Source organism: Castor canadensis, chromosome 6, assembly GCF_047511655.1.
Source record: "Castor canadensis chromosome 6, mCasCan1.hap1v2, whole genome shotgun sequence".
Taxonomy (NCBI): Eukaryota; Metazoa; Chordata; class Mammalia; order Rodentia; family Castoridae; genus Castor; species Castor canadensis.
In genome coordinates, this window is record NC_133391.1 from 82,986,684 (window position 1) to 82,999,584 (window position 12,901).

The 12,901-nt window shown below is 39.3% G+C and overlaps 1 pseudogene; it reads right to left on the reverse strand.

The window, feature by feature from the left end:
- Window positions 1-2,414: 2,414 nt before the first annotated feature.
- Window positions 2,415-10,536, reverse strand: LOC109691376 (nuclear factor of activated T-cells, cytoplasmic 3-like; annotated as a pseudogene).
- Window positions 10,537-12,901: the final 2,365 nt, after the last annotated feature.

Sequence of the window (12,901 nt, forward strand, 5' to 3'; positions counted from 1 at the left end):
TTGTGATGGGTGGGAGTACATTGTGGCATTTATACAGGTTCTTACAATGTGTCAAAACATATCATACATGAATTCACCTTCTGAACCATTCTCCTTCATCCCTCCTCCCCACTGCGATTCCTGGAGTGGTTTCAACAGGTATCATTTTTGCATTTACTTACATGTGTACACATTTTTTGCATCATATTTACTCTTCTACCTCATTTCGCCCTTTCTCCTCTAATTTTTTTCATTCTACCTTAATCCCTTTCTTGTGGTAGTTTTAGTAGGTTTAATGTGTCTACATTCACTGTTGAATAGAGAGGATATCAACCCTGTTCAAAGTTCTCAGTGTCCCTACCTCTCCCTGTGTGACCTCCCTTAGCGTGACCAGTGTTTCACAATATAGCTGCATTTTTGTCTATATTCCGCACATGATACAGAGCATGTGGCTTCTGGCCTAGAAGGCTCTATTTTAAAATTTATCTTTTGTTTTAAATAGGAAAGCATTTCTCATGCTGCAGTCATCAAGGTATTTAAAAGGTACCACCATTTAGCCACTTTGCATCATAGAAGCTTCTATTCTTTCTTTTTCTTTTTATGGAGAGACTAGAGTTTGAACTCAGGGCTTCACACTTGCAAAGCAGGAGCTCTACCTCTTGAACCACACCTCCAGTCCATTTTGCTCTGGTTATTTTGGAGATACAGTTTCACGAACCATTTGCCCAGGCTGGCTTCTAACCATGATCCTCCCAATCTCACCCTCCCAAGTAGCTAGGATTACAGGTATAAGCCAAAACACCCAGTTAAGCTTTTATTCTTGAAAGCAGCAAAGTAGTTCCCAAATGGTCTTGTAAAGACCCTGCATGAGGCAGCTACTCCAGGGAAAAGAGGGTAGAAACTAGTTTTTAGGATGGCAGAAAATGAAAGCTAACAAACTAAAACCTTCTAAAGTCACCTTATCAGTAGTCATGAGAGGAAAAATGCAGTTTCAACATGGCTCTAGTATGGAAAGACTGCAGGAAAATTATCTAGAAAGTTACAAAAAAGCTTTTAAAAAACATCTGGCATGTCTTTATATTCACTATATTCTTTATATATGTCAGTATTCACTGGTGGAATACTGTCTTCTCATTTTATCTAACAACAGTTTACTCTCATAAAGAGCATGAACTATATTTGACTTTATTTCCTATGAATCTGTGAAAGGCTGCAGAGCACATGTTGAATTTCTGAGGCATAGTCCTAGAAAGTATCCTATTTAAGTATAGAAGATATAAAGATCATTTTCCCACAGCTCAAACATCCCATGCTGTTCCTGTCCTTTTACAAAATCTCCCCAAGGTCTAAGGTAGAGGAAAGCTGCTTTTCCCAAAAATGGTGAGCCCAACTCCTGGCATGAGTTCTGAAGGCAGAAGAGCTGGACACCCATGGTCCAAGAGAGAAATATGCTGAGAAGTTAGTGGTTGGCACAAAGCTGCAAGCGAGCACTGTTATAGCTTGTTAGGTTTTCTTAAATCTAGGAACTCAGGATCCAGCAAGGGAGCCTCTCTGCTCACCTCTGAGCTTTGGGAAACCATCTGGGATATTTCCCAGTTATCTCATTCACATAATCTAAAGTGAGGTCCTGTAGACCAATGTTCCTGCTTCAGGTTCAGGTTTAATGTTGATGGTTGGAAACAATGCTGGATCACATCACACAAACTGTGAAACATAAAGGATGAAGATGCAGAAAGACCTCCCTGGTCTATATTTTGTGCTTGAATTGAGTGCTGTCCACAAGCATTACGGTGGCTGGAGTGTAATGAAGCAGAACCTGAGCTAGGAATTGATTTTGCATAGACTGCAGCTAAGGGGTAAGTGACACAGAATGTGGTGAAGTAGCCAGGAGACAAGAGACTGCTAACTGGCTATAGCAAACTTGAATGTGAATGACATATGTAATAAGTTGCAATTGAGGGGAAGGCTGACCTGTACACCAGTCTTTTATTAAAGAAGTATTCTTTGTCTGATGTTTGAACAATAGCCTCCCATTAACAGCAGATGATGTGGGGTTTGCACAAAATGAGTTGGATGCGGTAACAGATGTCTTGTTTATCCCAAATTTAATGGATAAAATAGTATGGATAACAGTGATCGACAGTCAAGATTTACTACACTAGGAAGAGATGCATCCTGCTGCAACAAAACTGGGTCAAATTCTTGACTAGAGACAACATTAATAGAAGGATAAGTTGGTCCATCATACCAACATGAGTTTGTACAGGCATACAGGAAGACCCCACAGCAGATGTTGGAGTAACTTTAAAAGGCTGGTGTACAACTGAAGAAAGTATCATAGACTGTTCTTCACCAGCATGCTCATCCCTACTCTGCAACCATGGTACATGGAAAGAGGTTACTATGGATTCATATGCTTGCAAGATGGAACAAACTCAGCTTCTCTGTGCTGACATTGCACTGGCATGTGGTGCCTTGTATATGAGGAAAGCCTCTGGCACTGGACAGGAGGAAGCATTGGCAAAAGAAGAACTGAAGACAAATCAGTGTCTTCTCTGTGCTCTTGCTTCATTAAAACTGGTGTGTACATCAAAGCTTAAGACTGGCCCTTTTCCTCTTACCTTTGCAAAGATAAAAGTGCTCTTGTAGTGCAGTTAAAATGCCAGGTTTATGAGAGGAGGGAACTTCAAGAATAATGTGAGCCCCTTGGCATTTTTTCCCTGATTATTTTCCATTCTATCATTCCCTAAGGTCATCTAGCTTGTCCTCAAGAAAAATGATTTTGGATTTGGAGGAAAAGTAGATCTAGTTACAATCATTTCGTGTCCTACAGAACAACTATTAATACTGTGCCTCTCAATATGAGGAAGATCTTGAGTAGATATTTGGGAGCGCTCAACAGAGAACAAAGCTATCTACAGAGAAAGAACTTTTCCATTGGGCTGTGGAGTGTGTACATGAAATACAAGTCATTCCCTTGTATTCTTTATAATGATAACAGTTTCTGCTTTTTACAATTTTATTTCTGAATTATAGAGTTTCAAAATACCTGAGCAGTTAATAATGACTGACATATTGTCAGGAAGAAATGGAATTTCCAGAATTTTTGTACTGGCAATTATTATTTCTTGGCTTATAATAGCAAGTGTCTTTTTTAGTGATTCAATGCATCTGGTAAAATGCATGAGGTCGTAAACACCAACCATCTGCTGTTCCAATAAATATCTGTAGATTTGCTGACTTTTCACTATAGCCTAGGAGCTTCACAACAGGATATCCACCAGTAGATGCTTTTGCTGCCCCTGGATTATCTTCAGTTTCAAAATGGGCTCAATGATGAACTTTAGGCTGCACTACTACTTTCAGTTAACATAGTCCAAAGTGACTTGATAAAGCCCAGTTTAGTGGAAGTAATGAAGATGTGCAAAATAAAGGGGCATGGCCAGGTAAAGGGTGAAGGAACTGAAAGAAATTGGTCACCAGATGAATCTCCCCTTAAAGGATACTGAGATTCAAAGCCACATCAATTGAAGTCTCCTAGGTTGGTGATAAACTCCCTTGATCATCTGAACAGAGATCTAATTTTCCTTGTAGTACACAGCTCCATCTTCAGAAGTCTTCCGTGATTTCAGAGAGCTACACGGTACTGAATTGGAAAAAGGGAAGGGCCAAGGCCTTATCCACTGTGGACAGAGCACTGAGCCAGGGGTCTTCTGTTACCCTTCCCCTAGTGGAGTGACCAACTCCAATGCATGAAAGGAAACTAGCACAACCAACTCCAGCACTGGAGTGCCTCCTTTCCCCCATGTGGGTTGTGGGCCTGCATAAGGTCCTGAGGCTGGCGTAGGTCTCCTCCCAATTGTCATCAGCCATATTGGATATAGGAGAGTGGCAAGGAGATTGCCTGGGTGACAAACAGTGTTCAAGTCCATTCAGTCTATGCCAGGACTCTCCTCTAGACCAGCCTTCTGGAGAGGCACTTGTAATGGTCACAGAGTAAAGCAGGGAGCAACTTCATTCAACTCCAAATCCTCCTCATCAGAAATGTGTGCAAGAGACTCAAAGAAGACACATCTGAGAAGAAATTCTGCTGGTAGAACGAGAACTAGAGGAAGACTCCCGGTAGGGTCGCTCAAGAAGAAGAGAGCAATGATCTCTAGAAGGCCTTTCTGGGTCACTTTATACGATAATCTTCATGGGCATCTATTTCTTGATGATGAGAGAGATGGATGCAATTTGAACACTGAAAGGGGTTGGCAAGACCACTTAAGAGGCTGTATTTAGCTTCAAGAATATCACCAGTTCCCGCATAACTTTTGTGACCCTGGAACTGAAACCATGGTGACAAAATAGAAGAGTGAGACACTGGTGGGCAGTGGTGGCGCCTCAGGGCTTCTACATTCTGGGCGGAGCCAGCCGAGAAGTCGCTACTGCAATGCAGGTTTCAAGCATTCTCTTCCCAGCTGGAAAGCTGCACACCGTCCAGCCTCATCCTGGAGCCGGAGCCGCCACTACCACAGGTCACAGGTAGCCGCCACCCACCTTCGCCTTTGCCAAAGATCTGTGCTTCGGCTACTGCCACTGCCACCAGCGTGCTCCCGTGTGTTGCTGCGCACCTTGCGGATACTAGGTTTTCTGAACTTGACTTCCAGTACTCTGCTTTGTCATTATTTTATTAGGGAAATAGTTAAGTGTTGTGCATTTCACATTTCCATAGATGAGAGGAAATTTCACTCTCCTGCCCAAGAGGAGCCAGGATTGATGAAATGTATGGGTGGGTTGTCTCTCTCCATCCTCTTTCTTGATGTTTCTCCATCAAGAGCAGCACACAACCTTGGCTACATACCGATTCCCACAGAGTGGGAGTTAGCACGGTGAAAATTATGGCCCAGTCTGGTGAATTTCTCTCTTTATTCCTAGGTTCTGACAGGATAGCATCCATTTCTCTCTTGAGTGTTAGATGCCTGAATGTGCTCAAGATGCTTTGTAAATTCATTTCTTCCACGTGTGGATCCATGTGTGAAGGAGGAGGATCTCTCTCCTAAGGAGAGAAAGTAGTAGGAGGTGCCATGTGGGTGACAGATCCAAGTTACACCCCCCCAATTCAACTTTGCAAAAATGTAAAAGGGGTTTTAAAGTTTAACTTGCACTTGTCTTTTGTTTTGTTTTCACTTGGTTCAGAAAGCTAAGAAATTAAGCTCCTGGCATCCTAGGACACTTCCTAACCCTGCCTCAGCAAACCAAAGGAATTTTCCTTGTCATCTGGCATGTTACATTTCTTCCTTAAATTCTGGGCATACGGGTTTGGTAAACTATTGAGGCACAGCTAAGGAAGCAGAGATTGGGCGGTTCTTTTCGGTTGTCTTAGTGTGACGTGCTTTATCATGTCTCTGTTACATCCATGCTCTCTTATGTCTCTGTTAGAGAATGATGGAAATATACTTTCTGGCACCTTAATGAGAAAAGTTATAATTAGAGACAGTCCCTGTCAGTCAACTTGGGCACAAATGAGATAAGCAAATCACCTTAAGTGATGGAAGTAGCAACTAGGTCTTATCCATGGAAATTTGCCTTTCCTAAACCAAGAATTCTCTGAACTGTAATGCTCATGGCCTAGTTTTAGTGGACAGCAAGCCAAAGTCCATGACTGACATACTCAGAGTTTTGGTAAAGAAGCCCTCCATAAGACTTGGATGCACTGAAGAAACTAGAACTTTGTATAAAGGGAAGGTAAACAAGTGGTGATTATGATGACCAACATTTGGGGAAGTAGGGAAACCTCAGCCAAGAACAGCTATGAAATAAGGTGTCAAGGAAGTGAGTAAAACTATATCTGCTATCCAGATCAGCAAGAACAGGTATCTTCAATCACGTACAAAATTTGAATCTTACTGATACGCAAAGAAACCACTTTCTTATTACCAAAAATTTTGATTATCTTCTCCATATAGCTTTTGATTCAGACAGAGATAGTGTAGATGAATGAGAAAGACCTCAAATAGTCAATTTCTTGCTCTTCTTTAATAACAGTTACCTAGTCTGAATGGACAGATTATAACTGGATCTGCATAATTGGTTTTGCAATATGAGAACTTCAAATCCTCAGTGTCTTATTCTATTCCCCTTTTGCTGAAACAAAATAGCAGAGGATGCATAATTTATAAAGAAAAGAAGTTTATTTAGTCCACAGGTTTAGAGGCAGAAAGTTAATGGTTGTGTGGCACCATTGGATTAGCCTCTGCTGTCTCTAGCTATTTATGTTATAGCATGTTGGATGGCATGCAAGGAGAGAGAAGTCACGTGTCAAGACAGGAAGCATGAGGGATGCAGGGGCCAGGCATGCTCTTTTTATTAACAACCCAATCTCTCCAGGAACTACTGGAGGTCCCAAGAAAGCTACATTAAACCCTTCCAAGGGTGGTGGTCCCAAGGACCCCATAACTAGGGTTTAACCTCTTAAAGACTACACCATCTCAACACCTCCACAATGGGAACAAGCCTTCAGAATGTGAAACTTTGGAGAGCACACTCAAGTCATATTCAAACTGTAATACTGGGTATGCCTGTTTTTGAATTAATACTATTTCAAGAGAGATTGACCCAATACTGAAATTATGATACTCAGAATCATAGCAACTGCTGAAGTACTAGAACCAGAACCAAAATCATATAGACTGTTCACTTGAACAGTCTAAAGTTCTGGGCTTGAGAAATAGAAAAAAACATCAGAATAAGCATGTCAAGAGCCTTTAGAGTGTTGTTTCTATACTGAAATATTAAACTGAGATATTTAAATTTTATTTTGTAAGTATCACATTTTAAGGTGTAAACATTTCTTTTTGGTGGTACTGGGGTTTGAACTCAGGAAATCACAATTGCTAGGCAGGTGTTCTATCACCTTACTCATTCCACCAGCCCTTTTATTGTGTTGGGTATTTTTGAGATAGGGTCTCCCAAACTATTTGTTTGGGCCAGCCTCAAACTGGGGTCCTCCTGATCTCTGCCTCCTGAGTAGCTAGGATTGTAGACATGAGCCATTGGCACTTGGGTAAGGTGCAAATCTTATTTAAAATTTTTTATTTTAGAAATTTAAAATATATTTGCATCTATCATAATTTAGTGGTTTAGCCTAATAACTTCAATATCTTTTTTCTTCTGATATGTTACAGAACCACAACATTTTTGGTGAGATCCTAGGTTTAGGTCTTCAAGAATAATAGTAATATTCAAGAATTTTAGTACTAATTACAATTTCAGGCAATTTGAGTCTGATGAGGCTTCATTTGATCATTGAAGGATAGAAGGAAAACTACTTGAATTACAGGTGTATGTTAACATTACAAGTTGGATACAGGAGATCAAAGAAATTTTTAGCATGAGTTCATCTCCTTCCTGTGTTTATTATAAGAATTAACTTTTTTTGGTGTTTTTTTATTGTGTTTTCAGTGGAGGAATACATTATCTGTTTACAAAATAGCTCTTGAAAACTACAAGGAGCACCGATACTATCAAACAAAGCAAACTACGGTCACGAGACACTGAATACATCATGTGAAAGCAACCGTCTGATCTCCAAGTTAGGAACACTAGAATTAAAAAGTCACTTCTCAGAAAAGATCCAAGTCTTTGGTGTGGCAAATTTGGATGCAATTGCATGAAAAGTTTAACAAACTGAATTTTCCCTCAATGTATAAACAAACTGAAAAGACTAGATATGTGGCTGGTGATGTTACTCTAACTCTGAAGCTATGCAAACACAGACACCTTACACTTCATCTGTCAGCTGTCCATCTTTCTTGTGGTGGTGGAAAGGGCAAGGTGACTGTGCACAGCAAAGATGTGGGGAGTAGAAATATTGTATACTAGACATCATAAAGTCATGGTGAGGAGAAAGCCTCAATGAATGCATAGCCTAAGGGGGAGAAGAGTACACTCCAACTTCGGAAAATTACTTTAGAAAGATAGGGGAGGAGTTTAAGTAAGTGTAGTTTAACATGAAAAAAATGCACATAGGTAGAATGCAGCACGTTAGAGGAGTCATAAAACATGTTCATCATAGAACTCTGCTTCAGGTTTGCTTTGTCCAGATTACAAAGAGTAAGTTTATCATCATCTGACGTTCTTTGTACTTCATAAAGATGGATGAGAATTCTGCTGCTTCATTGTAGTAAATTATTTTCTTTAAAGGAGTTCTCAAATCACTGATAGAACAAAACAGAATAAAAAAGGAGTCGAGAGCTAGCTAGATGTCAAGTGCTTGCTAGAAATGATTTTTAAAATGTTTCTCTATATAAAATTTAGTAAAAACTAAAAATTAGTTTAAAAATCTTAGAGAAAATGCCTTTTTTTTGTTTACATGTTGAAAATTGAAAACCAATTTCTCCAAGACAGGAATTGAAGTGTACAAAATGGTATTCAAGATAGATACCATGTTTCTCAGGCACTACTTTTAGTCATCTTAAAAATTGAGCCATGGGACCAAAATTTAATGTTCTGTCCCATGCAGGCACAGGGTCACTGGTTTTATGTCATTGCTTAAGAAAGTATTGGCATTTTGGTTTTTGTGAAATAAACCCTACTTTGTGTCAATAAGAAAAATGAAAAGAAAAAGGAAAGGCTCAAAAAACTTTCATTTGTTCTGAAGATAACAGATTGAAGGCAAAAGAATACAGAGCTTTAGTAAGCTCAAATAAATACGTTTGCTGGTTGATCACTGATTTGTATACACTATAAAATAACTCAGTAAGAAAAATATATAATTTCTTAATCATCACCCCATCAAAATGAAGTATTTCCAAATTATTCTTTCAGTGTCAAATATGTACTCTACCTCATAGGAACAGAACTAGATGGACACACTCTTGCCCTTTCTCTTCAGCATAAAAGTATACCACTTCACAATGGCATCCAATTTTAAGACTAATGGGAAAAGAAATTCTTAGGGAACAAAATGAAAATCTACCAAGCTAAAAATCTAAAATTAGTACCACTTCTTAACAAAAATTATATAAAAGTACATCATTAGAACAACAAATTCTTATGTTAGTTTGTACTGCAAATTATTATTGGAATTAATTTTGACCTCTGTGGATAGAAAAAGGCCCCCTTGAATAGGTAGACTCATATAGTACAGTAGTTCCCAGAACTCTGAGCTGGTATGGAGCAACTCACCAAACTGAAAACATTGAGCTGTTCCAAATTCCAAAGGAGCTGAGGACTCTGGTGGGAAAATTGGAGAAACAGGGATGGATCATGGGTTGACTTAGTAAGAATCTTTCCCAATAGCCATATGTTGATTGTACAACTTGATATTTGATATTTCTATGTGAGAGGTTAGCTAGGAAATGCAGAAAATTAAAGGGAAATTGTCCTAAGTATAGCAAGGACATGGTGTTTGATATTGTTTTCTATTCAGGAAGATTTCTGAATCATCCTCAATTGATAAGTGAGGACATTCTTTACCAGAATCATAGGTTTTCATTCCCAACAGCAGTTTCTTTCACTTGGAAGTATTAAAAGTTTATTTTTTTGTTTTGTTACTTCAGCAATACTTAAATTCCCCTACACCAACCTTAATCTGATAAATACAACTTAAACAGTGTCTGGGCCTGACTCAAATATTAAATTACCATCATCATGACATTTGGGTCGAGGTGATTCAGAAGGAATGGTATAGACTCTGACATCTTTTATTTATTTTATGGCTATAAAAGGATAGAGGAATAAATTTAGGTGCTCACTCACATGTCAACTTTCTGGGAAAATTAAATAGAGCAACTAGAGAAAGCTGGCAGCAGCTCTTTAGCTGGCATCCCCATTTTAGTTTATTTTGTCTAGTGTTGTTTACTACTTCTTTAGGCTGGAAAGCAATTCCAATAATGTGATTTTTCAACACATTTGCATAAATGGGACCAGCAATATGAAAGTATTTACTCTGGATGGAAGCAGCACAATTTACAGAAAGTCTGATCACTCCTTTCTTGTTAGTGATTACGCATGTCAATGTGAGCTCTCACTAGAAAAGTCATGGACTCTAATATTACTTGCCTTTACAAATATTTGTGGGTAGAGGCCTCACCGTGGATATTACACTTATCTCAGAAAGAAATTAAAGATAAGTCCATAGTTTGAAATATATGTTAACCATTTGCTATAAACTAACCTTAGGTTTTGTACAGATGCTTTGCCTAGGATATCCTAGCTCTGCCTGCAAAGCTTTTTCCCAGTGCAGACTGTCAGATTCATTGTAGTCTCATACATGGTCATACAGACTGAATGAATTGAAGACCTTGTATTTGTGAAAAATAAAGGTGCTGATATTTTGTAATAATGATGACGAGTTCTGAATAGTTAAGGTTAGATTTAGTTGGATATAGCAGAAAATTTTCAGTAATCAGTAGAGTACTCCTCTAGAAGTCTGGATGTAGAAGAACAGGCTTGTAGAGCAGTCCGGTGAGCATCAGAAATCCCGGTTACTTCTACCTTTCTACTCTGGCCTTCCTCTTCCATTGCATGATGGACCAAAGTTATGACTGCAGCACTAGCCACTGCATTCATAGTATTTTAAAGAGACCTTTTAGAAGTTCAAACAATACTTCTACTTTCATTTTACTGGACAGATGTTGCTCATGTCAGTAAATCTATCTGTAAAACATGTTGAGAAATATTTCTCCTATGTATAGGAGATCTATATTTCAATTACTAAGAAACTAAGAGAAAATGAATATACAATTACAAGTATCTATCAAACAATATCTGTAATATCCAAGAGTTTGGGTATTTTATTTTTTATTTATTATGGTAAAACTGCATTTTCCAGGATTCTCTTCAGGGAGTATAAAAAGAGCCACACTAACACTAATAATTTATGTTTTATGAGTTCTTCATCTGTTATATTCCCAGAATCTCTTACAATGTACTTAGCATTTTCAGGGGGAGTTTCTTTTTCTTTTATTATTCATATGTACATACAAGGCTTGGGTCATTTCTCCCCCCTGCCCCCACCCCGTCCCTTACCACCCACTCCGCCCCCTCCCTCTCCCCCCTACCCCCTCAATACCCAGCAGAAACTATTTTGCCCTTATTTCTAATTTTGTTGTAGAGAGAGTATAAGCTATAATAGGAAGGAACAAGGGTTTTTGCTGGTTGAGATAAGGATAGCTATACAGGGCATTGATTCACATTGATTTCCTGTGCGTGTGTGTTATCTTCTACGTTAATTCTTTTTGATCTAACCTTTTCTCTAGTTCCTGGTCCCCTTTTCCTATTGGCCTCAGTTGCTTTTAAGGTATCTGCTTTAGTTTCTCTGCGTTAAGGGCAACAAATGCTAGCTAGTTTTTTAGGTGTCTTACCTATCCTCACCTCTCCCTTGTGTGCTCTCGCTTTTATCATGTGCTCAAAGTCCAATCCCATTGTTGTGTTTACCCTTGATCTAATGTCCACATATGAGGGAGAACATACGATTTTTGGTCTTTTGGGCCAGGCTAACCTCATTCAGAATGATGTTCTCTAATTCCATCCATTTACCAGCGAATGATAACATTTCGTTCCTCATGGCTGCATAAAATTCTATTGTGTATAGATACCACATTTTCTTAATCCATTTGTCAGTGGTGGGGCATCTTGGCTGTTTCCATAACTTGACTATTGTGAATAGTGCCGCAATAAACATGGGTGTGCAGGTGCCTCTGGAGTAACCTGTGTCACAGTCTTTTGGGTATATCCCCAAGAGTGGTATTGCTGGATCAAATGGTACATCAATGTCTAGCTTTTTAAGTAGCCTCCAAATTTTTTTCCAGAGTGGTTGTACTAGTTTACATTCCCACCAGCAGTGTAAGAGGGTTCCTTTTTCCCCGCATCCTCGCCAACACCTGTTGTTGGTGGTGTTACTAATGATGGCTATTCTAACAGGGGTAAGAAGGAATCTTAGTGTGGTTTTAATTTGCATTTCCTTTATTGCTAGAGATGGTGAGCATTTTTTCATGTGCTTTTTGGCCATTTGAATTTCTTCTTTTGAGAAAGTTCTGTTTAGTTCACTTGCCCATTTCTTTATTGGTTCATTAGTTTTGGGAGAATTTAGTTTTTTAAGTTCCCTGTATATTCTGGTTATCAGTCCTTTGTCTGATATATAGCTGGCAAATATTTTCTCCCACTCTGTGGGTGGTCTCTTCAGTTTAGAGACCATTTCTTTTGATGAACAGAAGCTTTTTAGTTTTATGAAGTCCCATTTATCTATGCTATCTCTTAGTTGCTGTGCTGCTGGGGTTTTGTTGAGAAAGTTCTTACCTATACCTACTAATTCCAGAGTATTTCCTACTCTTTCCTGTATCAACTTTAGATTTTGTGGTTTCAGGGGGACTTTTAAAATAAATCTCGGTGCCTTATATGGAGTACACTTAGAACACCGTTACTACTTTTTCTGATCTCCCTCAGTTCAACAAACATCATAAATATGCCAAATTATTCTGCTTATTATTTCCTCTCCTGCTGCGACTGTGGGCATCATACTGGTTACCAGTCACTGGCTTGGCCTACACAGGCGTCACGAGGAGGTGAGAAATCGCTCCTCTAGTGTTGGCAGTCCCGAACCTCTGAGTCCCCAATGCCTACAGGCTGGACTAGCAGTCCCAGAGGTTTACTGATCGAACCCTTAATAAGCTATGATAAGTAACAAGCTAGGGGCTTATTGCTCCGTGCTTTAGAAGGCAGAGAATTATGCTCTAGGTACTCAAGTTGGAGGCTTATCAGTGGCCTGGCACTTGGCAGCTGCTGTATTCTTCAGCTTCTAGTGGCAGTGAGTGGCAGCAGCAGGTAGCAGCAGGCAGCGCTTGTTAATCTTTCAGCACTAGGGAAGGACTTAGGAATTGGGACTCTCAGCTCCTACAGTGGCTAGCATTACAGCTTTCAGGCCTAGGGTGTCAGG